This window comes from Plectrocnemia conspersa, unplaced genomic scaffold (assembly GCF_051122295.1).
Source record: "Plectrocnemia conspersa isolate PC_06_02 unplaced genomic scaffold, ASM5112229v1 ptg000013l, whole genome shotgun sequence".
In the NCBI taxonomy this organism is placed as follows: domain Eukaryota; kingdom Metazoa; phylum Arthropoda; class Insecta; order Trichoptera; family Polycentropodidae; genus Plectrocnemia; species Plectrocnemia conspersa.
The window spans coordinates 8,755,931-8,782,111 of record NW_028277177.1 but is presented as its reverse complement, the minus strand read 5'-3'; the positions used below and the strand labels follow the sequence as shown (position 1 = coordinate 8,782,111).

General features: G+C 30.6%; 1 long non-coding RNA gene across 1 annotated transcript; it reads left to right on the top strand.

The window, feature by feature from the left end:
• Positions 1-8,235: 8,235 nt before the first annotated feature.
• On the top strand, positions 8,236-10,664 carry LOC148227208 (uncharacterized). Its single transcript, XR_015811997.1, has 2 exons — positions 8,236-9,095; positions 9,755-10,664. It is a non-coding gene; the product is annotated as an uncharacterized LOC148227208 (long non-coding RNA).
• The last annotated feature ends 15,517 nt before the right edge of the window (positions 10,665-26,181 follow it).

Below are 26,181 nucleotides of genomic sequence, written 5' to 3'. Positions count from 1 at the left end.
TGTATTTAAATACGTTTATTTCAATAATATAAATAATTTTACAGACATACTAATTATATTTAATATACATGTTACTGGTTTATAACCATTTTCATGGTTACAAATAATTAATAACTAAATTCAATAATAAATAATAGGAATATAAAACAAAACGTTTGTGAATATAATTTAAGGAAAAAAATACAGAACGCTTTTCAATTTAAGCGAAAGAAAAAGTAAAATACAGGAAACAAAAAAAAACTATTTAATTTTAATTTTATATTTCTTTATTGAACTGTGTATCTATCTATCTACCTTCTATCTATAATATAATTGTTCTAAGCCGCCTCACCGTCGCTTCCGCTTCCAGACGCGCATAACTTAAAATGAAACATTCTCTGTTCAATTCTCTACTCTGTAAACCGTATCGCTTTGTATGAACGGTGTATAATAATACACGTAAACGAAGGAAACATATTTAATTATAATAATAAATAATAATAAAAAAAAAATTGATTTTGCTTCATTGCTTTCCAAGGCACTGGTAATGCGTTCTGTTGTTTCGACCAATGAAAAATAAACATTCAAATATAAAACAAGATGGCCGACATTACCGTGACAACATATATAAATAATTATTATTTAATAATAAAATTTTGCTATGCCACAATAATTTTCATTAATTCGTCATTTGACTGTATATAAATAATCGGATTGCAATTTACCATGGTGTGCTATAACTATCAAAATGAAATGTATACATAATAGTTTGAGGATAAAAAGAATACATTGATTAAACTAGAAAAACAATCATAAAACAATCTTCGTAATGAAATCTTCAAAATTTGAATTCCTGGGGACGGGCTCCGAGGCCGAAAAGTGAGTTTTTCTTTTTATAAATAATCGGATTGCAAATTAATTAGGTGTGTTATAACTATGAAAATTAAATATATACATAATGTGTTTAGGATAAAAAGAAAACATTGATTAAATTAGATAAACAATCAGAAAAGAATCTTCGTAACGAAATCTTCAAATTTTGAATTCCCGTCGTCGGACTCCGAGGCCGAAAAGTGAGTTTTTAATTTTATATTACATAAACATTATCATTGATTCCGATTTAATGCACATATACGTTAGATTTTAAGAATTGAAAATAAACCAGGTATGTTTTAAACGTGAACGTGTAGTATATACTTAGTATGTATGAGGATTGAAAGTTAATGTCGCAGTGTGAACGCTATATATATTATTAGCCAACGGACAGAAAATTAACTATAAACGATACTATATAGTGGGTAAAATGTAACTTTTTGTTTACACCAATACGAGATTTTTTATTATTACTAGTATTGTAATATGTTTAACTGGCACTCATAATTTATAGTTTTAAATATATTGTCTATAATTCCAATTGCTACATCACTTTGAATCGTCTTCAATTGACACTTTGTAAGAAAAATGCTGTGATTATAATATATTTCACTGTTTATTTAATCGCACAAAGCTGTATCCCGGCGCGCGCTTGACAGATGACAAAAGTCATGTGAACGAATCTTACGGTGAGGAATCCCGGGTATTGGCGTGCTTGAAAACAAACGACGCAATTGATTTTACCGATTGAAATTGTAAAACACCTATCAAAATATGTATAAAAATCATCAAATTCTAAAAAATATTTTTAAAAATATGTTTATACGGGATTTAAAATATAATATAAATAATATAGATTTGTATTAGCTTCTCTATACAGATAAAAATGTACTTAAATTTTGGCAAACGTTGGCAATTTAAAGTTACAGTTCTTAGAGAATTTTTAAAATTTCACTTGAAAAAACATTTTTAACAGAAAGGGGCAAAGTTTCAAATTAAGTACTATTCATTACCAACCAACTACTAAACACATTATGTTGCAAAAATTCCTCTTACTGACGCCATTGAAAGTGTATAACACTAATTTAAATATTTTTTCAAATTATAAAGTTTTAGAATAAAATTTCAAGATTTATTCAAAATATTTTTTCAACTTTAAAAATATTTTTTATTTTATTATGGATTTTAAATATTCTTAATTTATTTTTGTTTTTTTGCTAAATTTTGTTATATGTAATTAACATAATGAATTGATATAATAAAAACTGTAAAATAATAATATCTGAATTCAATATGTGATATTAATTTATAATTAAACAAATATAATAAATGTATATTTTGCCTTACATCCATAAATTCAATCACGTCTGTCATTTTCTCGCCCGGCGGGTAATTAATAGAATTATTCTTGTATACCTTGGTGATAAACTTTCTTACATGGCTTTTATTTATTTTTTATGACCACTCAACTTCTCTTACAGTGGTCATTATGGATATTCCAAAGAAATTAAGCCTATCTCGACGAATCTTCTTTTATTGCTTCCTGCACACAAATCTTTTAAAAGCAAATAAGCATGAACTTTTACGATTCCGGCGACTAGATCTTATCTTAATATTTCAGGTGGAGAAAGAGTATCCTCGTAGAACTTTAATTTATATTTTCTAATTATTATTTACATTATATTAATGGTTTTATTGCTACTTTTACCGCATTTTTATTTTCGATTATTTTTTATTACATCTTGAAATCTGACTACGTATTCGTGGAATATATCGTCTAGCTTACTATATTGGGTTTAACTCTTTTATTGTTATAATTTATTAGCCGCTTAACTTTGATAGTATAAAGCTGTATTTGAGTAACTAAAGCTGAGATAAAAAGACGTAGATTTAACTCAATTTTAATAAGCATTTGTATTTATTATTTTTAAATGCAAATCTGATACTACCTAGTTTCATCAGTGGTAAGATTTTAGTAGTAGAATTTCACAACAATTTCAGTACATTCCCTGGAGCATGTTGTTGGTCTCAATGAATAAGAAATTCACACACAGAAATGTGTGTATGTGTGCTTCCTTTGCGGTCAAAAAAATAACCGGTCTGTGATTTCGGGCGATGGTTTCACACACGAGAGCTTTTTGTGAGATAGTTGGGTAATTGATACAGGGCTTCAGTTTGGGCTGCAACAAGGTGCATGCAAAGGTTAAGCTCATGATGGTCGTGAACGAACAATGAGCACGAAGCGACACAGGCAGTGAAAGGATATCCCAGTTTCGAGTCTTTTGTCCGCTGGACGTGACCTTATCCAGCGACACTTTCAAAGTATCTTTTTTTCTCAAACTGTACAATGTCTCGCCACTTCACGCACATCTTTAGAATTACCGAATATATAAAGCAGGTCGAACAATAGGCACATTCAGGAAGTCCGGCTTAGCAAATTTTAGCATGTGCTCTTTCTTGGATTAAGCGTATTATGTGATTGTCCTTTTCTAGGAACAGTTACAAAGAAGATGTCAATTGAAGACGTTTATAATCAGTTATTTAAGAAAAAATATTTTCAGCTTTGATATATAAAAATAAACATTATCATAGCACGAAAAATATATTTAGATTATTACATAGATAAAATAAATCATTCCACTATGAACTGATCTTTCTAAAAGAAGAGGGTTTGGATTTGGATAATGGATGGTTACCGTCTCGGGACGGATTGTGCTTTTAAGTGGTCCAGGCAATTGTGTAATGAGTGCTCTAAACCTACAATGTAGTGTTGAGATCTGTATTTTCGTTGTTCAAGTGGTCGTTATGGTGACCTCTAAAATCTGAGTGGTTGAAATCCAAATCATTTTTTAACGGGAGGTAAAGACGATTTCGCCAGCTTCGAGCGCTTCCGAACATTGTCGGAAAAGGACCGGGGTCAAAGGGTCCGAAGTAAGAGCTGCTCTTTCGAGCGCGAGCAGTGAAATACTTCCCCTTTCGCTCTCTCGCGTGTTAAGTGACGACAGTGAGAGAGATAATGAAATGGTTTTTTGCAAACTGAGATAGAACAAGTAACTCGGTTCAATTTCAGTATGCGCGTAGGCGTCTTATGGTTAACACGCATGTCGAGCACTGCACCGTGGTCACGCGATCAAGTTATAATACCACATGCTTATCGGGGATTTCAATAGACTCTTAAATATTTTAGGGCACCAAAAGGGATTAATTATATTTTTGATAGTATATTCTTCTAACAAATATCGTTTTTATATTTTTTTTCATATAAAATTAAATAATTAAAAAATAAATAGTGGTACTTGATTTTGTTATAAAAATCGTTTCGAATATCCTTATGTATTTTCCTAGATCGGTTTATATAAATGTCACAAAATAACGAATTCTTATTTAGAATCGATGGCGACAAATTCTAGGATAGTAACAGTTGTGGTGTTCGTATTCTGAAGTATCATTTTTATGCCTTATGACATTTTGCAAAAGCCGACAAAGATTTTGCGTAAATTGAATATTTACGACCGAAAAGTTTTCACTGATATTTTGACACTGTTTCAATGTTGATAATATGTATAAAAAATCATAATAGCAATCATATTTATATCTATATTATATAAAAACAAAGATAATATACTCAAGAATAATATACAGGAAAATTCGGAATCTTTTTTGCGAGATCTATTTTTTAATAGTAGCTTATAATGTATTTGTTAAGGGTCTAAATCCCTAAACACCGAACATAAATCAAAAAGTAGTACCCCTCTAGCGTTTGCTTTCATTTCAATAAAAAAAAATGGAAAATTAGAGCGAACATCGAATTTTTATCCTTCCGAGTTGTAATAATAAGATAAAGAAGCAGAAAAAACATTCCCTCGCATTCGGACGGTAATAATTCACCGCGAAAGCACCTCGAAAAGAAAATTGATATCGAGGTATCAGAAAATATCATTTCCTAGTATTTCAGTCCGCTTCCTTTATTCTCCCTAACAAACGGTTCTTTTTTAGCGATTTTTTTATTATGCAGATGGTTATCGGCCTTTTTCCGCGTTATTGCAAAACGCCGAGCTTCGTCAATTTATTTCAACAAAGGTTGCCCGCAAACAGCTAGGAGAACGTACACAAAACGAGACTAGGCGAATATTTTGTCCGAATTGGACATTTCTCATACGATTTGTTAATGTTCGTCCAATTTGATCGGTCGTTGCCATGCGCCATTACAAAGGGCTTTTCCATTCGAACTGGTCCTATGTTACAATCGCTGCCTTATTGTATGTAAAAATCACTTTTACGAATTGCCTGTTACGGTATTGCCTCACCTTATCTACGAAGCGATTGGCCCCGAGCCATAATTTGTGATGGTGATTCAGCGAAAGAACGGTGTATTGACAGATTTTATTGATAAAATGCAAAAAAAAAATGTATATAGACGAACCAGCATTTAGCGTTTTCAAATACAGGGATGAATGTAAGCGATTATATGAAAGAAATTTGTTAATGTAAAATGGGGGAGAGAAAAAGCGGGATTGGGCGATTAACTGTAACAGAATAATAAAAAATATTCAATACTCCTAAGTCATGCTTCAGACTTCTATCAATGTCTATGCTTATATTGTTCTACATACATATATATGATTTGCAGTAAATGGTTTAACATATTTAATCATAAAAATAATTTTTTAATGTATTAATTGAAGTCTTAAAATCGTGGGTTATATGTATTTGTATTAACGCATAATATTATTTCTGTATATTTTCATAGGTTCTGATCTTTTAAAATTAATATTTTTAAACGTACAGAAATAGAACAAAAATAAATTAGCCAGATCTAAAATAACGAGGTGCTTAGGCGAATAACAAGTAAAAAGATACGTACCTGCCTTTATCGGATTAATTCTTTAGCCTGAAGATGAAAAAAAACGAGAGGTAAATATTACCTGAGTGAGACAACGGTACTACAAAAAATAATATAACTGATTATGTTTTTTTTCGCTCTTTTCAAATGTACACGTTCCGGGGTTCAAGGCGAGCTCATTATTATAGAAACGAAAGACGAACAAAGAAACCTGTTTTTATTTTCGAGTAACAATATCCATAATTTTGATTGTGTTTACATCATTAGGCAATAATTATTTATTTAGCCAGTAGGGGTGGAATTATAATGAACACAAAGTAAACGAGAAGCAAATATTATATAACAATTGTTTTTGTGAAAAAGTAAATATTTTGGTTTTTATCTCTCGAATACGAATTACATTATTTAAAAAAAATATACCATTATATTTCAGTAATATCCTAAAATCTAGGACCTTAATAGATTTTTAATTTATACAACATACATAATATAAAAAGTGATAAATGAGATTCGTTTTATTGTTATTAGATTCAATGTATTTAAATGATTAATTTATAAAGTCTGTTTTAAAAATAGAAAAAGTCCATTTTTCAGTTTTTGTCCTTCAAAATACGTTCACAAAATTAAACTGAAAATCAACACTGACCAGGAAATTTAGCACTTTTCTCGCAAAATGTTTGATTGACCTTCAATTTTACATGCATTAAATAAATAAAACTAACAATTATGAAAGCTTTTATACTCATTGAATTATTTTCGTATATATGTATGTACATATTTACCGCATATTATATTTTCACTTAAATTAAAGTTTGAAAGGTCACATTAGTTTAAATTTACTATTACATAAAGGATGCAGCAATAACATTGCATGCTTTTAACTTATTATTCTTATTGTTCTCCCGTAATATAACTGATTTTACTGATACTGAAGCTAATTATATTTTAAAAAAAGTCGAATAAGTTGAAGATTAAAAATCTCTTCAGATTATTTAAAACGAGATTTAAATTTGCCAAGTTTATGGCGTACTACTGTACGAAAAGCCCCCATAGATTTTTGCAATATGCAGATTCCCACACAAAGTGGTTTCTTTCAATGTTTTGCTATTTAAATATGATGCACATTTTCAAACAACTAGATGCAGAGGTATAAAAAAATGCAGCAGTTATAAAACATTTAAAAATATTCGTACAAAATTAATTTGAACTAAAAATGACCTTATGCAAATTCTTGAAAATTCAGCAAGCTCCTAAAAAAATAAAACAATTTTGATTTGGTATTTTTCTCGAGTAATTTTAAGAAAATTTCACTGTTTTGCCTAAATTATATTTTAAGTTTTAAAAAATTGAATCGAGTATCATTCTTAAAATATAATATTAAATGAAAAAAACATTGGATTCGAATTAATTTTTTACTACCTTTTCTACTTAAACCAGCAACGAAAAAATATTTATTTATATAAAAATAGCAGCAAAAAACAAGACAAAGACAATCGCAGCAAGCGCAAAGTGTACGTGACCGTGACCGAATGAAGAAAGGCAAATTTGTCATCCGTCTCGTTGTGGTCACTTTTTCACCGGTGTTTATCGGCTAAATCTCTGAATTTATGTGCTGTTTGTCCAGGTGTAAAATTTTACCCAACACACAAGAAAACAACATTGGACACTTTAACGAATAGTATAAAAATCGGGGAAACTTTGTCACGCTTTGCAACTGCTCTGTTTGATTTATTTCTGTCACGACGGTTATTGTTATTAAACGAAATTCATCGATCGCGATGATGATGTTTAATTGACTCGATAAAACCATCTATTCCGAGTACAGATCTGACCCCTTTGTCTGCGTTTATGACCTCTATTGATATTGAAGGACTAATTTCGATTCCATTTGAAAGATTTTAAGTTGTGTACTATTACTGAAGTTCTCGGAAGTATTTTTAAAGTGGAAAATTCTACAAAGAAATTTCTATGGTTTGTTCTATTAACAATAGATTAGTAACATTTAAGATTCTATAAGACACATTGGTTCTTAACATATTATAATATAGATTTATTAATTATTATTATTATAAAATATATAAAAAAATCTGAAGTTATAATAATATTTTGTTATAATTGGTTCTCTTTTATTTTAAATATAAATGACTTATTACTTGTGCTCAAAGATGTTTTCTTAACTTTGTAACTAACGACTCCTTTAATTCGAAAAATAAATCCCTAACGACTGCATACATTTATTTAAAAGTTAGCAAGTGTACTGCAAGCCATTAAGCAATTATCCTCTTACGGTCAATGTTTAATGAACGACTTTGCGAACAATACACACTACAGTGAAAATGGTTCGCTTTCACGGACGATTACTTAAAACTAATTAATTTACTACTTGACCTCTAAATCCGATTCAAGAAAACCCCTTCTGCATTTGATGGATTTTTTCAATACGGGTCGTTTCATTCTGATTGGTCAATAAGAGTCGCTTGCGTTTTACAGCCATATTCACTTATAAATCTTTAATGGCGGTCCCTTTAATGGTTATTGATGGGATATTTTTTATTGTGCCTCGAATTAAGGGGCCACCGGAATTACTTTGGTGATGCGAATTAATCAAATATGCATTAGTCGCTCACGGGGACCTTCGTTTAATTATTTAAATACCCTGTATATTCCGATACGGCATTGTGGGAGGCAGATGACTGAATATGTATATAGTGTGTGCCCTAAGCGGTGGCAGAGAGAGGGAATAATAAATGTCCTTTAGCCCTTTGTGTATACTTGAATGTGTGCGTTTGTATATGCGTGAACGCCAGAAACGATTCGATTCAATTGAATTCAATTAAGTAAATGGATAGATGGTACGGGAAGATACGTTTTACCACATTGAAATAATTACCGATCTTTAGATTTCGTATTTTGTGTGAAAGTGTCTAGTATAAGGATTTGGGTCAAGTAATTTAATTGTTTTTATTTTATTAGATTTTTTATAATTATACCATTATAAACCGATTTATATATGGTGTATAATTGTATTGTTGAAATAATTCACCATTTTTCCATTACAACAAAACTTTAAAATTTTAACCACTACGTTAATTAGCCATATATTGTTAAATATGAGATGCAATCTGAGCCATTTTATAATTATCTGACGTATTAAAAAAATTACAATAAAGAACACAAAAACACTAATTAAACACATAAAAAAATACCCATTGGATGCTCAGTTTTATTCGGGGGCGCAGATACTTGGCGTCCTTAGAAAGACGAAGATTTTTATTCCTATCTATCTTTTTATCCTGACATTCCTAAAACTTCTATCATTAAATCTTACGTGAGTGAATCGACCTTCAATGTCTCATCAGGACAACTTTATAAATAAATTATTTTTTTCTTCAATCATCCAGTCTAGGGATTCCAATCCCGGGATCCCGGGATCCCGAACGATTTTCAATACCCGATGAGTCCCGGGATTATAAAACATAATCCGGAATTTTTCGGATTGATTGATTTATCAAGCACAATCGAATTATTATTGACAACATCGTTATATTTCGTGTACAAACTTGCGCGAGTTGCACTTGTCATCTGTGAATCTTTGAGGTTGTGAGTCTGAACGTGCTTTTTCAGCAGCAGGCTGCTTAGGAACCAAAATCAGATCAAGGCTAAATGATAAAACACTTGATGCTTTGATGTTACTTCGTGAGTTTTATTCAAAATAATGTTTTCATTTAATTGTGTCTATGAATGTACATAGGTATGTACATACATTGTCAAAAGTTCATTTTTTTCTTCTCAAATAAATATATAAGACCTTCCCTTTTTTATTTTTATTATATTATTTTCTATTTTAAGTCCAAGACTAAAATTATACGTACTTTATACATTGTACGTTATAAAAAACAGATGTAAAAATATATTGTATTATTCATTTTAAATTATTTTTATCGATAAAATAGCATGAAAATTATCCCGGGACTGGTCCCGGGATCCCGGGATCGACTAATTGCAATACCGAAATCCCGGGATCAAAATTTTGGCCCGGGATTGGAATCCCTAATCTAGTCGATCTCTCAGTAATCAATTTATTGGCCAATTTCTTGGGTTGTTTCTTCATGCTTTTCTTGTATTTCTGTCTTGCATTTTCTACTTATTCCTTGACAATTTAAATTTTTAAGTCTTTGTAAATAAGTTTGGTATATACCGCGGAACATCTAATATTACTCTTTTTTGCCATTATTCTTCAAATACACAGCCATTATTGTATTTTTTTTAGATTATTTTGGAAATAATCTGAATAAAATTATCAGAAGCTTATCATCAGAAGCTTTAATAAATGTGTCACCAGCAAAGATTGTACAGGTAGTCTTGTTTATTAGTTGGGAAATCTGCTGTATATGTTAAGTACAGTAAGTGCCCTAGATCAGATTTTTTGTCTTAATATTTTACTATAAAATATCTATCGCTCAGAAATGACTTTATAATTTCACATATATGGTAAGGTAGTGCCTTTTTAATTTTATATAGTAATTCCATATGCAAAACAGTATTGAAAGCTTTTAATATATCCATGAAAACAACTAAACAATATTTCCTCTCTTGTATATTTTTATTAATCTCGTTTGCCACTCGGTGTATTTGTTTAATATTATACTGTGACTAAAAGTGATTATTTAACAATAGTCCGGTGCATTTTATAAATATTTGAAACGGTCACGAGAAACAATATATCACCAGAAGACGGTTAGCACAGCAAGGCCCACAGACAACATACGGTCATGGATTACCACTCGAGCACCGCAACAGAGAGGGATCAACACCCACTATACTGTCACTGTCACGCCACCTACAATACCTCTGAGGATCTTTCACCGACATCTCTGCGCCAGCTTCTCCACCACTGTTCGGAGAAAACATCTCGCCATTCATAGTTTGTCGCAAATATAATATAATGTAATAAAATTCTCACTAGTCACCTGCGTCTTATTGGCTGCGAAGTCACACACCCCAAAGGGTTAAACTTCCGAAAGGATTATCTTTCGTTTCTGTAGTAGTGGATTTATTCTACATAGCAGTAGCTTCTTAAGCATTTTTGATAAAAAAGGCAGCACACTATATGGACTGAAGATTTCACGTCTCCTGTTAAATAATATCTTTCATTGTTTGGAAAATATGCGTTAAAAATATTTTTATATTTTTTCTGGTAGCTCTTTAAGCAACTTTTCTGCAATTAAATAATGCTTATGATATTTTTGAGGCTTATTGAAATTCTTCAAAAGAAAATTGAGTTAATGTGATGCTTCCAAAAATGACTTTATTTATATTTGTCTATACAGGGTGCTAGAAATCGTTCAAAAACTTTTATTAGATGGTCATATAATGCAATAGATTTTTATTTTTTATTTGTTGCCCATTATAATTGCTGGTATATGCATTTGTGGTTGTTTAATTTTTTTTTTGTTTTCCATAGAGAATAACTTGTGGTTTCAGTTGCAGTTCACTATTTCAGATAGTCTTGTATTAATTGATTCTTCGTGTCACTTTAGATTTGTTTTAAATATGTTGTTGCTTTATTAATTTTGGTTTTAATTCTCGGTTCCCTTGTTAGTTTCCACATACTTCCTAGGTTTATTTTCCTTATTTTTTTTAACTAGTAGAGGTAATTTATCTGTTTTTTTTTATCATGTGAGATGTTGCACTACGAGCTGAGTTTTATATGGTTTCTGTAATAAAGACGAAGTGACTTTAAAGAGGGCCTCTCTTCGTGGATGCTGCTCAGGGGGTGCCAATTAGATCTCATCTCTTAAATGTAGACCTAACCGGTCAAAGTCGAAAGCTCGACGTAAGGTCATCTGAGGGCAGAATCTTAAAAAAATGGTACTTGTCAAGGACAAAGACTTACCAAATAGTGGACCAGCTCTGCAGTTGGACCTTTAATGGAGGGCTTGAGCGATAAACACTAAATTTGCTCTTATTGACGACTCGTTCAGTGTGGATCAAACAACTTGGAACAACCTGTCGAAGGGAAGGTTTTTCTCAAAAGCACTTAGAAACATGTGACTGAACCAAGTTTATTTGATACGTTAGCGACTCAATTTGAAATTTTAATAGCGGATATTATGCTATGTTTGTATCTATATATCAAAGATAAAATGCTGTAAGTTATTTTTTCAGCGTTCAAAGCACAAAAATAAAAAAAGATCAGTTAGTCCTAAAAACCCATACGTCTAAGCCCTAAAAGACAGTTCGTATATACAACATTTGGAATATATTATAAATACTATAAACTTTATTCTTTATTAACGTTGGGGCGATGAAGCACAAGAGTCGATTCGGTTACTACGCCAGTTCAAGAATAACTGAAAATAAACAAGCGATAAACAAACGCACACACGTTTCTCGTAAAAGCGTAGGATCTCCTCGAAGCCAAATATATATTTAAAATATATGCATCCAAACTTATTTATATATACGAAAATACAGTGTGTCCAAAATATATGTACACGCATTTGATTTAAATAAAACATATGATAAATACGTAATAAAAAAGAAAAGGTGGACTTAATGAAAATATTCTAAAGAGACAAGACCAAAAAGTTCGATAAATTGTAAATATGTATTTGAAATAAAAAAATAATAATCAATATGTCATCTAGAATCTAGATGACATATGATTTATGATTGATTCGCCGCTAAGCTTTAATAATAGATGCAATAAGGTAGTAATAAATATATGTTTCGAAACTATTTATTTTATTTTTTTAAATATAAATATGTTACTATTTTTAAGTTCGCATTTAAAAAAATGTAGTTTAAGATCATAGTCTGATACTTTTAGATCAAATATGTATTGATATTTTATCAAACATAAGGAAACTCTTCGCTGTCATCGTACTTGAAAATTAATTAATTAACATCATAAACAACATCAAATAAGACGAGAAAGTTGAGGTTTACCGTTGCAAAGCGACTCCTCGATTGTTCGATCAGAAGTTGTTTTCGTATCTCAGAGTCCGCGTTGAAATCTCTCTTTGAAAGCCTCCGAGACGAGTTTTAACCATGGCTAGAACTTCTGTTGGCTTCCTAGTCTTATCTTAATTAAGTATTTGTTAATCCGTGTTCTGTTCCGCGGCGGTAGCGGTATTTGTTTTATTCAATTATTATTTTATGTACAAAGTAATACCACGGTAACCGTTAAACTTGTATTGACTTAAACCACACAATTAACTATACTATAATGGGATCTAATTCTAATGTAAGGATAGTAGCTAGATAATTGCTAATAGATTTAAAACGATTTTTAATGTAATAACGCTTTGGTAATTCAAGTAATTGTACATCTCGTCTGCAATAAAATTGTAAATTATTTATAAAACTCAACATTAACACGACGTAAAAAGTGTATGGGGTCGAAGAGAGATTCACAACGAGAGATGCACGCTTTGGAGAGATTTAATTAGCAGTTTTAAAGTGGTGGACGAAAGTTTTATGTTTGAGAGGATGGAGTGTTGAAACTCGAGTTCAAACGAAGTACACTACTGCTTTTGAATAAAAATATGTCTATAAATAGTCTGTGTTTGTTCTACATGTAACGTATGAAATAAGTTTGTGAATTTGTTTGTTTGTTTGTTCGAGCAGAATTTTTTTATGTTATTGCAGATGATTCGGTTTAGTGCGATTGATACGATTGTAGTTTGGTAAGTTTTGCTCCATCGAGTTTTGGGATAAGGCGGCAAATGGTGCGTGTATTATTGTTGTTTAACGTAGTTTTTTTTATCGATTATTACTTTTTATTATGTTATTTTTTTGTCTCAGAACAAAGTCCTACTTTAGTAAATGTTATTTCAAAGCATCTAAATCTAAATTATATGATCAGCAATAACAACTTGATTGCATTTGTGGGGAGATTGTTTGAAAGAGAAGTCTAGTAAGACTAAAGCTCAAATTTTGATTAGATAATGACAAAAAAGTATAGACGAATATTCATATATGTAGTATACGTCATAAAACTATTTTTATATTTTTATATGTAGGCTTTGAAATACTAAGAGAAATAATTTAGTTACAATGTTCATTTTAAAGTATCAATACAGATCAACTAATTTAAATGTAATATATATAAACCATAGATTGTACCTATTTGTATTTGTATTTAGGTTATTTTAATTCATACATTTTAAATAAAAGAGATGTCAAATTATGCAGTTAATCTAAATTCATTTATAGTTTATTATTTGCACGTACAGTTTTTTTTTATATTTTTAGGTATATATGTATATAAAATATTTTTCAAATCCTTAGCTATAAAATAAAACAAGGACAGATTAATTTACAATAGATGTATCGGAAAATTGCTACCTCAATATGTAAAATGAAAATTCCTATTTCAAACTGGTGATTATATTATATTTTAGATGAAAATATAACCCCAATCGCCATGAATGAAGATTATGTATAATTTCGCAATTCTCCATTTTACATAAATCTACAAATTTATATCATTACGTTGTATGGTCCATTATAAGAGCAATTCTCAAATACAAAACGTTCTTAATGCCTACTACCCGAACGAAGGATTTAGCCGCATAATTCAGGATGAATCTCGTTTTACATTTAATCCGTATTCACTTAAAAGATGTGGTTTATTAGCATAAAATCTTACACTCAGATCTTCCAAGAAGCACACATACACACAACTCAATTACGAAGCTTTATACGTATGGCTTATTAAGCTATTTTTTATGAAGCTGAAAAAAATTGTAAATGTTTAAAAAGTTAGCCTTAACTCTCGAAAGTAAATTTAATTAAGCCCGATTTATATTGGTTCAATTTCATTTAAGTGATTTTATTGGAAACTCAATCCCTTGCGAAATCTCGCAGCGACTACGATCCCAAAACTGCTTCGGAAAGTTTATCTGCAGATTCTATCTGCGTTGGCTAGAGAGTCTATACATACATTAATGTACATATACACTATATTGAGTGAATCTATAGCAATTTATTTAAAGCGAAAGTAAATACAGAAGGCCTTAACGACCGAAATGATCATTAAAAAGTCAATTATCCTAATCTATTTATCAACATCCCAATGTAGAGGCATAGCATCAACTACTTTAAAGTATAATTGATCAGCGTCATTTGTCAAGACATGTTTTCAGGCGTCCTACATAAGATTCAGCAGCTGTTTATACAATGGAGAGGAAAAAGGATTAGCCATCGGCTAAAAACGACTTCAAACACTTCTCCTTCTAATCTAGCAAAGGCTAATTTCGGAGTTTACGCATTTTAATTTATCTGAATAGACCGATTATCTGTATAAGAAAAAACTGTTTATGTTAGAACGTCCGCTGCACATGCAGCGATCTGTTATAATAAACATTTGCTGCTTGATGGATGGTTCGTCGAGTGCTTTATGTGTCGTATAGTTTCAAAACCGGCAAAAACGCTTTTGGGTTTCATATATGAATTCAATCGTAATTTGCAATGTATCTTGAATCAATAATACATATAAATAATATTTATTACAATATGTTTTATATATTTTTTTAGGATAAATTCATCATATTTATTTACTATTTTAAATATTTATAAATCAAATTAAGACCATCACGAATTGTATTATTATCATACATCAACAAATGTAATACAAATAAGAAAAAAATAATATATAATAGGAAAAAATAATTATGAAATAAAATTATTAAAGCCGGACCAGCTCCTCTGAACTGACATTAAATAGAGTAATGTGTAATGATAGCGTTAACCCTTTTAGTGCCAAGCGAAATTAAGCATATATTGATGTTTTTATAATATATATTTAAAAATATTTCTGATTTTTTTTTTGTTTTGAACTTCTACCTATGTATTTTAGGAACCAAATAAAATTTAAAATTTTGTTTTAAGGTTATTGAGAAGCTTTTTAAGATTAATATATTTACTACTCTGGTAATTTTACAACACTGGGTATAAGTAGTGTAAGAATTATTCTAGATCTACAGTAATTTAGAAAGATAGATCGGATAATTAATTAGTTAATGTTGAATTACAAGGCAAAAAGATCTCAGTTTCTCTTTTTCAAGTTGCTATTTTATAAAAAATGTCAAGGCAATTGCTTTCGATCCAATTGTTTATTTTTAAGAAATAACCAGTTAACTTTAACTACATTAAATAAATGATCATTGGCGGTTTTGAATCTGGACGACTCAATGCTCAAACATGCATCAAGCTTTTGATTCGGTCTCGAGTTTATTTATCTGTCTTTGATATGTACAAAATTTTTGTTTTGAATTATTATGAACATGTCGGAGGTATACACACATATCTGCTGTCTATTGCCAGCACATGCTGGAAGGTATTAATTATTCAATAGACGTAGACCGGTGTTGGAAAAAAATCGTGTTGATAAAACATTGGGTCGGCGGTTTTTGTTCTCCCCCGGGTTTTTGGGACTAGGACATCTGTCCAGAAGACCGGCGCCGCGCCGGCTGAATTTCACCAACTGCTGGCAATTTTCAGACCCGCGTCAGGTACAAGGAATATATTTATGTGTGGGTATGCGTGTGGGGTTGGATATTATGCCGCTCGAAACATATTGTGCTGAGAGAATTCAATTAGAGATTCATTCCTGTTTGCCAGATGTCCCCAACGTGTGCGAATCATTCAAAATTTTCCATTTGCGAATTTATCGAAAGCGTACCTATATGTCTACATATCGAAAGTATACGCAACATTGAACAAGAGATAAGATTATTTGTGTTGTTATATTACACAGTTATTCCATTATAATATGTGTGTATAGTGTATACATATGTAAAAGATAACTATTTATTTTATATTTATATTTAATAATGTTTACAAATTTTCTCTCATTTATTTAAAAAAAAAAAATTTTATGTGGCACATTAAATGTTAGTTACTGTACTGTATGTATGTATAATTTACAAGCATACAAGTTTATTTAATCATAGTAAATAATTAAAAGGACTATCTATTATATATATTGTAACGTAGGCAAAAATCCATTAATAATAAATTGATAGCCTCGAGCAACATCTTCTAATAAAAAACACGTAGTAATATTTAAACTAATGAATATTTATGTAGAGAGACTGTAATTTATTACATATTTTTATACAATCCCTAGGAATTCTTTTAGGTTAAAATGTTTAGATTTAAATCAATAATGTTTATTTGTGCTTTAGTTATTATGAAAAAATAATGATTTTAGATTTCAGTTATAATTTGCGTGACATGACAGATATTCGTTGTTGTCATATAATATTTTTAAAGCTATTCAAAAAGTATCTGTTCATATTTGTAGTGATACAGCTTGAAATTTTTAGTTTCTAAGAGTAACAAAAAAAGACTCACAGTTGTGAATTATTTTTTTGTGCTCAATTTTTTATCTTCGACTTGCCTCTGTTTCATTTTTCTATTTACTTTTTATTATTTATGAAATCCTACGCCATAACAAATAGCAGCTGGCAATTCAAATACACTTTTTAATTGCCGAAATCACAGAAATTTCTCATACTTTCGTGTAAATATTGTGCGGCTGTGGACTTTTACAATATATTTTTAATGTTGTTATGTCGATATATAATAAAATAAAATAAATTAGGGAAAATTCTCTCTCTCTTAAATAAATTATTGTCACAGCGAGATATATAAAAACAAAATAAGTTTCATTGCGAAATTTTTTTATTCAATTAAACCAAAGGCAATAGTAATTTATTTGACCAAAAAAGTAACATTTTTATGTTATTATTTTTAAAATGAAGCTTTTTAAAACGTAATTTTTTAATTGAAATACTTATATACTTATGTATGGGTATGAACCTGTTTTCATTATTCAAATTGTATTTTTCGATTCTCTATAACTTCACGAATATATTTAAATACTTAATCGCTTTATATTCGATATTCGAATAGTTTAAAATAGCGAACCGGATATTGTTTAGTCTCAATCTGAGCTTTAGGCAGCCAGCTCTTGTTCAATAGTTGCATTAAGTTCAAGATATTTGGCGTTTTAGAAACTATGTTCTTATCTAGTCGGGCTTTCGCTTCAGCACATGCATGGAATAGGACTAAATTCGACGTCCTACCTGGGTTGTTGCTAGTGGGTGAACGTGAATGGTTTTCAGCATCACTATCATTTATTAAATATTAATAACATCTAGCTGATATATACTGTAATTTTTAAAGATATGTAATGAAATGAAGGAGAATTTTACTTGAATGGGGTCGATATTTCGGTAATCAATGGTCAAACAATATCTCTTTTATAGAGTATAAACATGAAAATATTATAGAACTAAATACAGCTCTACTTAAACACAATCCTAGACAGAAATCGAGAAAATTTAATAATAAATTTATAAGTCGCAGAACACCTTTTCGGCACGCTTTCGACAATAAAAATAATCATACACAACGGTAAAATTAATAGTATAAAAACGTTTCCAGCCGCCCATTGGCAATTAATGCTAATAATGCATATGGTTACAAAAGGGTTGGAGTTTTTTTTCCATCCCTTATTACAAACGTCCTTGCAGGTGATCCGATAAAGATCTGGGTTGGCATTGAAAATTTGTCGGTTTCGTGCACAGCCGACATAACAATAAAATGCACCGTACAGTTTTGACAGCTTTTGCCAAGCAACGACAGCTGTTCTCAACATTGTGCGTTAAAAATACATGCACATATTTTATAGGTGCATACACGCATTTTCGCCCACGACACCAATTTACACTTAGGTGCATTTGACCGTACGGGAAGTGGTCATGTTTGTTGTTTAAGCATCCGTGTGAAAGCTGCCGTTGATGCACAGACGTTGGTAAACGACTTTCAAATGTTTGGTCATTACAATGTTAATTTGTTTATAGTATATATATTCTTAAAATAATTTAAAACGCATATTAATACTTACAATGATAAAGTTTAATATTCTGAAATTAAAAAAACATGGCTAATATATTAAAAGCGATTTATTTTGATCGATTGGAAATACTGTAGTTTCTGCAAAAGTCCGCGTGACATGACAGATTATTTTTAAGTATCATTCGTAGCAAGTTTGCACGAGATTCTTTCAGTGATTTTTATCTTCTGTCCGAAACTAGAAAAAGTAGAAAAGTAGAGTTAAAATTATTTGTGTACATGTTACTGCTTATGAAAATGGCGTTACATAACATACAAAATAGTGTTGCGCATTTAAAGCAAAAATAAGTGATTTTAACAATTATAAAACAAGTAGAAAGTCATTAGTCGTCAGTCGTTACTGATAAAATCATTAATAAAATTGAATAAAAATGAATAAAAGTCGTTATGGTATCAAAAATTCTGCAAGGGAGAATAGCCCCGGAAATTTTTTGACACTGTAACTCAGAAAGTGCATCGACTAAAACGCAATAAATAAGTGCTCTATAGTCAACATAAATTTAATTTTAAAATATTAATTGATCGATGTAGAGCAGTGAACGTCAGAGCTTCCACTTTTTTTATCCAAAACACACGCACGCTGGACTAACACAATCACGTGTTAAGAGTTGCCAATTAGTTTCTGTGAGATTTTTTATTTATTTTGTGAAAAACGGGCCGAAATATTTATTTTTGTATTTATATTATTTTTATATTTATATTATTTTTATATTTATATTATTTTTATATTTATATTATTTTTATATTTATATTATTTTTATATTTATATTATTTTTATATTTATATTATTTTTATATTTATATTATTTTTATATTTATATTATTTTTATATTTATATTATCTTTCTATCGGCCAATCACTTGGTATATTAACTACATTTTTATAAAAAAAATTTAAGTTTTTTAAAATTAATTTTATACAAAGTTTATTAAAATACGAAGGATATTTTACTAAAGTTTTTTGCATCGTGGTTAATACGAATTTCAAATCTCACGTTAACAATATTTGTAATAAAAATCAACATTGTAAAATGCGAGACAAATTAATAATTTAGTAACACTATATAATATAGGTCGATAAAATGATTTATAAACATCGAAAAATAACTATGCTATGTATGTTAAATACTTCCTAATTTGCGGGTTTACAATCATGCATGATTATTTAGAAAGTTTTTAACTTATAGTAGTTAAAAACTTTTTGAACAACTACAAATCAATGTTTTTCACTTGGATGGAAATTCTCCAGATCTAAACATTAACTCGAACCTTTGAGAACTAATGAGGCGAGATATTTCAAAGAAGCTTTCATCTAATCAAGCACTTGAATGGAGTAATCAGAAAAACCCTTGCAACATAATTGCAGTTACATAAAAGCGGCGTAAACGTAGATTTTATGTAATTATATTTTATTATTATGAACTGACGCTAAGCTAAGATTGCATCCTATTTAAAAAATGTAGTGTATCTATACTAAAAAATATATTATTTAGCGCAACAACATAGCTATAACTGTATGAGCGCATGAATGGCTGCTTTTTATTGTGGCAAAAAAGTTTTTTAAAGTCGGAGTCTGTGTTAATAATATTGAATTTATACACCAGTTCAAGAGACATCAAATAATCTCTATGAAAGTAGTTATTAGTTTCCGATTATCGTGGGGGAAGGGAAAAATGTGTTCTTATAATATTGTACAATGGATGATCGGTTTTTTGATACAGACAACGTGTATATTTCCACCTTTGTTTTATAAATAAAATTTATTATAAAATATAATATTTTGGTTGATATTTTAAATACAAACTTCGTAATGGATCACTGTGTATTATGTATGTATTCAATATAATACAAATATAACATAATACAACCCAGCAGCTGTCGCTCCCGTTAGAAGAGTTTAACTTTGTTCCGAAACAATTCTTTTCATTTTAGCACCATTGTGCTGCGAATACGCATAATTACCGCCCTTAGCCCTTTCAATTAAATTTTTAACTAAAGGTCAGAAGGGGAGGGCTGACCCTCCTGTTCTGGATTATTTTCGCGCTCGACAATCGCGCGTTTCGCGAATGAATCGACTTTAATTTCCTAATTTCGCTAATTCGGACTTGTCCGTGGAAAACTTTAGCAGTTGCCTGGAGAGTTTTCTTTCATTTTCTCTTTTTACAAAAATATTATTTCCACTTCCTTGGCTCTTTATTTGCATTTTCTATGGCGTGCCGTTTCAATTCGGCGAAGTGAAAATTTACATTTTCTCCGCCGGCCCAAATCCTCAGAGAGTCGGAAAAGATCGTTGAAAGAAAGACGCAAAAAGAGTTAGTTTCTCAAGATGTTTTGCAATGTTTATATAATATATATTTTTATAACCCACACTACATTACACTTCCTAAATAGACACGCGAATTTGTGACCCAGTTCTGCTGTAAACACTGATAATTTAAAACACTTTTGCGTTTTAAACTGCGCATATAACGCGTCCTTGAGATATTAAAAATATTGGATAACAATATTATGTAAGCACGATGCCATATGCCAGTAATAAAATATTTAATGGTTAAAAAACGATAACAGATCATCGATAAAACAGGCATAATGCAGACTTGTGTTTAAAATGTAATGTGAACAAACCAAATATGGCAAGAATTCGTATTATTCAATAAAACATATTTCTGTATTATTTATCTTTCATTTTTTATTGATTTTATGCAATTGTACGACGATGATTCAATTATAAACAAACATTACGAAACACATTTTATAATATTTGATCAGATTTTTTTATAAAATATTTCGAACGATCTTATACATTATTACTATAAATTTGGATACTTAAGTATTATCGTCATTTATTTTTTAAATGTTCATATATGCATATGTGAGGGTCCAACCGATTAACTCTAATGCACACAAAAAATAATATATAAATAGTAATAATGTACATATGTATATCATAATTTAAAATATAAAATCGCTAGACCACAATGCGTCCACTAATTGCGAGTACCTGGTTGAGAACAGATCAAAACTGTCTGACAGTTGCTTAAAAGTCGAACAGCTGTGCGTTTATAAAAGCTGCAGTTCTTAAAATACTACTTAAATACGCACGCTCTGAAGAATAAATCATTGAAACATTTTGAAAACCTTATTGTATACATTTTCTATCTGCTAATTAAATCTGTTTTCTGCTTAGAATGACATTTTTTTAATCAAGGGGGTTGTAAGTGAGGTTACCTTCGACCTCAGCTACCTCGTCGCTCCAAGAACATCTTCGCTGAACGGACTCCATCAACCTCGGACTTTTGTACGAACAATCACCTCCAGGACACGCGCTCCAGGACAAGCACTGACGCCTTCCAGAAGGAGATATTCATAAGGGCCACTTTGCCCAGTTCGCTATACAAACGTCCTCCACAAATCATAACGGAATCGAAAACATCGAGGCTACTACCTACGACCAGAACGCTTCAATTGTTTATTTAATATATTTTTGTAGATTTTCATAAATATATGACAAAAAAATAATCGTGATTTTATTTTGAATTTTTATTTTTTAAATGTATTTATTTGTATATTTTCTGTTAATATATTTTCTACGTATGTGATATTTTCTATATATCTAAAAAAAAATATTTTATTAATTTTTTTAATTACATTTTTGAATAGTAAATCATGCGTGTAACATTTTTATCGATTTCTGCATAAACTGGCCAAAATATGCCAATACGCTTCAGTTTATTGATAATGACCGTTATTGTTGTGCAGGTAGATACAAAAACAACACACAATCGTATTTTCATGCGACATATACGACTTTCTTTTTGTAAATCGGCTCTAGAAAGCTCGAATGTATGTGTGTAAAATATGAAAGCTGTGATGTACACTGCTAGAGAGCATTATGTGAAATATTAAACAAATGAAATATAAAACAATAAAATATTTGTTAGGTATCTGTTATTTTTTATATTCTGTTTACAGCTCACCTACTGTATTTTACGTCTAATTTAAGAAATCTTTCTTCGCTATTATATTCATCATAATAATAATACACACCGCGGAGGACAATTTTCGACGAGTTCAATTGAGTTATTGCGAGTTATTGCGAGTTGGCAGTGCGAAGGAGGCCCTAGTTGTAGCTAATTTCGCGCGGCAAACTTTCAGCGGCTGTGTCGCCCCGAGACTTGTCGTAATGTGAAAACTTGGTCGAAACAAAAGTTAATCATTTGCTTTGTTTTGGATTATTCGCGAGATGACTCGTGGAAAAGGAAACCTCCAAAGGACGGCGCCGGGATAATAAACTTCGCCTCGAGTCTCGAATCTGCGTGGTTGGTCCCTAATAAAGAATTAAGGACGAGCCCTGTCGCTTTCTCGCGCTGCGACAATGTTCCTGTTTAAACTTCATTCGGGACGGTAAAGTGCATTATCAAAGTTGGCTTACAGACAGACGGCTTCTGTTGGGCAAAGTTTGTAAAATAATTAAAGAATTATTTCGATGGCGCGCGCTCGCAAAACGCTGCTTGTGAACAAACAAGTATTAAGCTCGTACTAACTAACGCCAAAACGCAAAACCCTTTTGTTTAGATGAGTCGGTGTGGTCGTTTGTTGGTACAATCTAAACCAATGGCTCTTAAACTTTTGCTGTCACGCCTCTCTTGGGAAAGATCTTAAGACCCATGCCTCCCATGATTCCGACCTAAACTATTATTCTAGGCCACAGATTAATAAAAAATATAGACTGTCGCAAATAGAATTAAAGTTAAACATGCTTTACTATACATACTAAAATTCATTAGAATTTTATTAAAAAATAATTTAAATCGTATTGAATTCAAAGTTATCCCCAAAAAGCACAATAGAAAAAATCCATAATTTATTTTCGGCATAAGTATATTCCAAAGCTTTTCAAACATTTTCTATTGCACCCAAAACAGTCACATACGAATCTTGCATTGAAATGCAAAGGTCATTCAATTGAGAGCCAGCGCATTGTGTAATGCAACAAAACTTCGGTTTCGCCTTTAACTTCTTCTGCGAGTCCGTGATTCCGAGGCCGTATGACTTGAATAGTGAGGAACATGGTTTTTGTCAATATTCGGGGGTTTTGATTCCAAAACATGATGATGTAATATTACATTTTTTTGAGCCTGGGTCTTACCCAAAGTTGCAAAGCCAGATGTTCTTCCCAGAATACAAGGTATAAAACCAGTGCACATGAAACCCAATTTCGCCTTCTGGTAAGTGAATATTTTTAAACAAGTCTTCCCTAAAATCAAAATCAAAATTAGAATATAATTATATGAAAATCTTGCGAATACAAAAAGTGTGGTCCAGATTTGAGGCAAGAAAAAAATAGTACAAATATTTAATTTTATAAAAGCATGTGAATGGTAGTTGCCATACAATTCAACTTTGCCATATAACGGTTAATGTGAAAATACAAATTGTAATTATTACTATTTTAATGCAATTTAAAACAATTAAAGATATAGGATAAATTTAATATCACTACAGCATGAAAAGTTATAAGATTCTTTGTATTTATTAATTGATAATTAATAACTTAAATAAATGAATTGAATAACTAATAATTAGGTTGCACACAATAACGATTTGTTTCTAGGATCTCCGGATTAGGAATATTCTATGCCAGCAACTTTGAGACGTCGATGTGACTCGAGTGAATCATATCCCAGCATACCTTGTATGAATATTGTGGGAAATAAAAATGGATAATATTTATATTCCTTCATGTACAGATATCTGAAGAACTTTTTTTGGACCCTTTCTATTAAAAGTGAGTTGTATTCATTTTTTGGCAACTAGATCAGAGCATGCTGTGCTCTAGGTGATTAAACAAGGCACACAGTGCCCTTGAGTTTCTCAATTGATGCACGTATCCCACAACAAATGTTTGAGACTTATAGCATATGTGTTCTATAAATGGATGAAATCTGTATTCCTCTTCAAATTAAACAAACAAATCAGTCACCACTTTTGTGCGATAAAGCACATTTTATAATTAAATTTAAGTGGTGTTCTTGCTCTAAAGCAGTATCTCTTAAGCTTTTTACACCTGTGTACCACCAAACTTATGCGAAACATTTCGCGTAAAACTAACGCAGACATAAAGAAATAAATTATATAGTACGATCTAAATCTCGAATATTAAGTGCACATTAATTTTGACTTTCATACAGAGATTATTAATTTATGTAATATATTTCCTTCTCAAAGAACTTTATTATCAGGCTTATATACCTTTTGAGTAATGAGTTAATTTTACGTGTTTTTCCATAATTACTTCTGTTGTTATTTATTTATTATTATTTTATATTACATTTATAAAAAACTAGCTTTGGTACCTCACTAGCGTGAGGTACCGAAGCTAGCGAGTGTGCGAATGACGGACCCTCAACTTTTTGGGTTTTAAATATTATTTTTGCTTCGTTCTGATTTAAAAAAATATATTTTAGTATTTCCAGAAGAAAACATTTTATATTATCTAACGTTAGATTTGAAACTTAGATATTTAATGATAAATCTAAATATTGTATATTATTTATGAATAGGTTTAAAACTTAGCTAGATAATAATAAATTTAACATTGTACAGTGAAATCTCAATATAGCGAACTTCACGGAACCAATGAATAAATTTAAGTATACTGAAAAATCGTTATATTGAATGTAAGGAAGATGATATATTTTTATTTAATTTTTATTACCATATTACTACAGCATCAAAATAATCTCTTACAAGGTTGACGGGTCGTTTTTTGTTCATTTTTAAGGATACTGTATGAAACACAATAAAATTTGTGAAAAAATTTTTTATAAAAAAAGTTTGAGAGTCAGCGAAACACCTGTAATGTCGCTTTTTAACACATCTGGCACACGCCAAGTCAAGGGCGAATTGAATTCGGAGAAATATTGTGTCAAGTAATTTTTTAAATTCGGATCAAAATATTTCGTTATACTGAGATCATTCTTCGTATTCAACATTTTAAAATTAACCCCACTTATTTTTGGAACAAATGAATTTTTTACAGACCACTGGTTAGGTGTCATTTTTTCATGCTAAATAGTACTTTATTAGCGGATGACTACGCACATAGATTTCTAACATCAAATTAAAGTTTTATACAATCCTCAATGGTTTAAGAAATACTTCAATAATTTGGCTAAAATTTACTTTTATCTCCCGACATTCTCTCCAATCGTTAGATCGAAGAAAGATCATAGACCTCAACGATATTAAAGAATTTAGTGATTCGTGTTTTGTAGCTATTGGGTCATGTGACAGATCTTCATGAGCGTATTTGTGTTGAAATTTTTTTTGTTAATTCATACATAGTTTATTCGAACGTGTCTAAAATTGAAAATTATTATAATAAACATAAACGCGTCAGCGAATATGCTGAATTCGACACAAAAGACAGGAACAAAGGGGCGCAAAGCAATCGATTCGATCCGTCAGCGAACCAGAAGGGAAAAATGGCTGTCGATAGAGTCACGGATAATTCTCAATATTACGAACTCGTGCGAACGGCTTTCTGCCTCTGCTG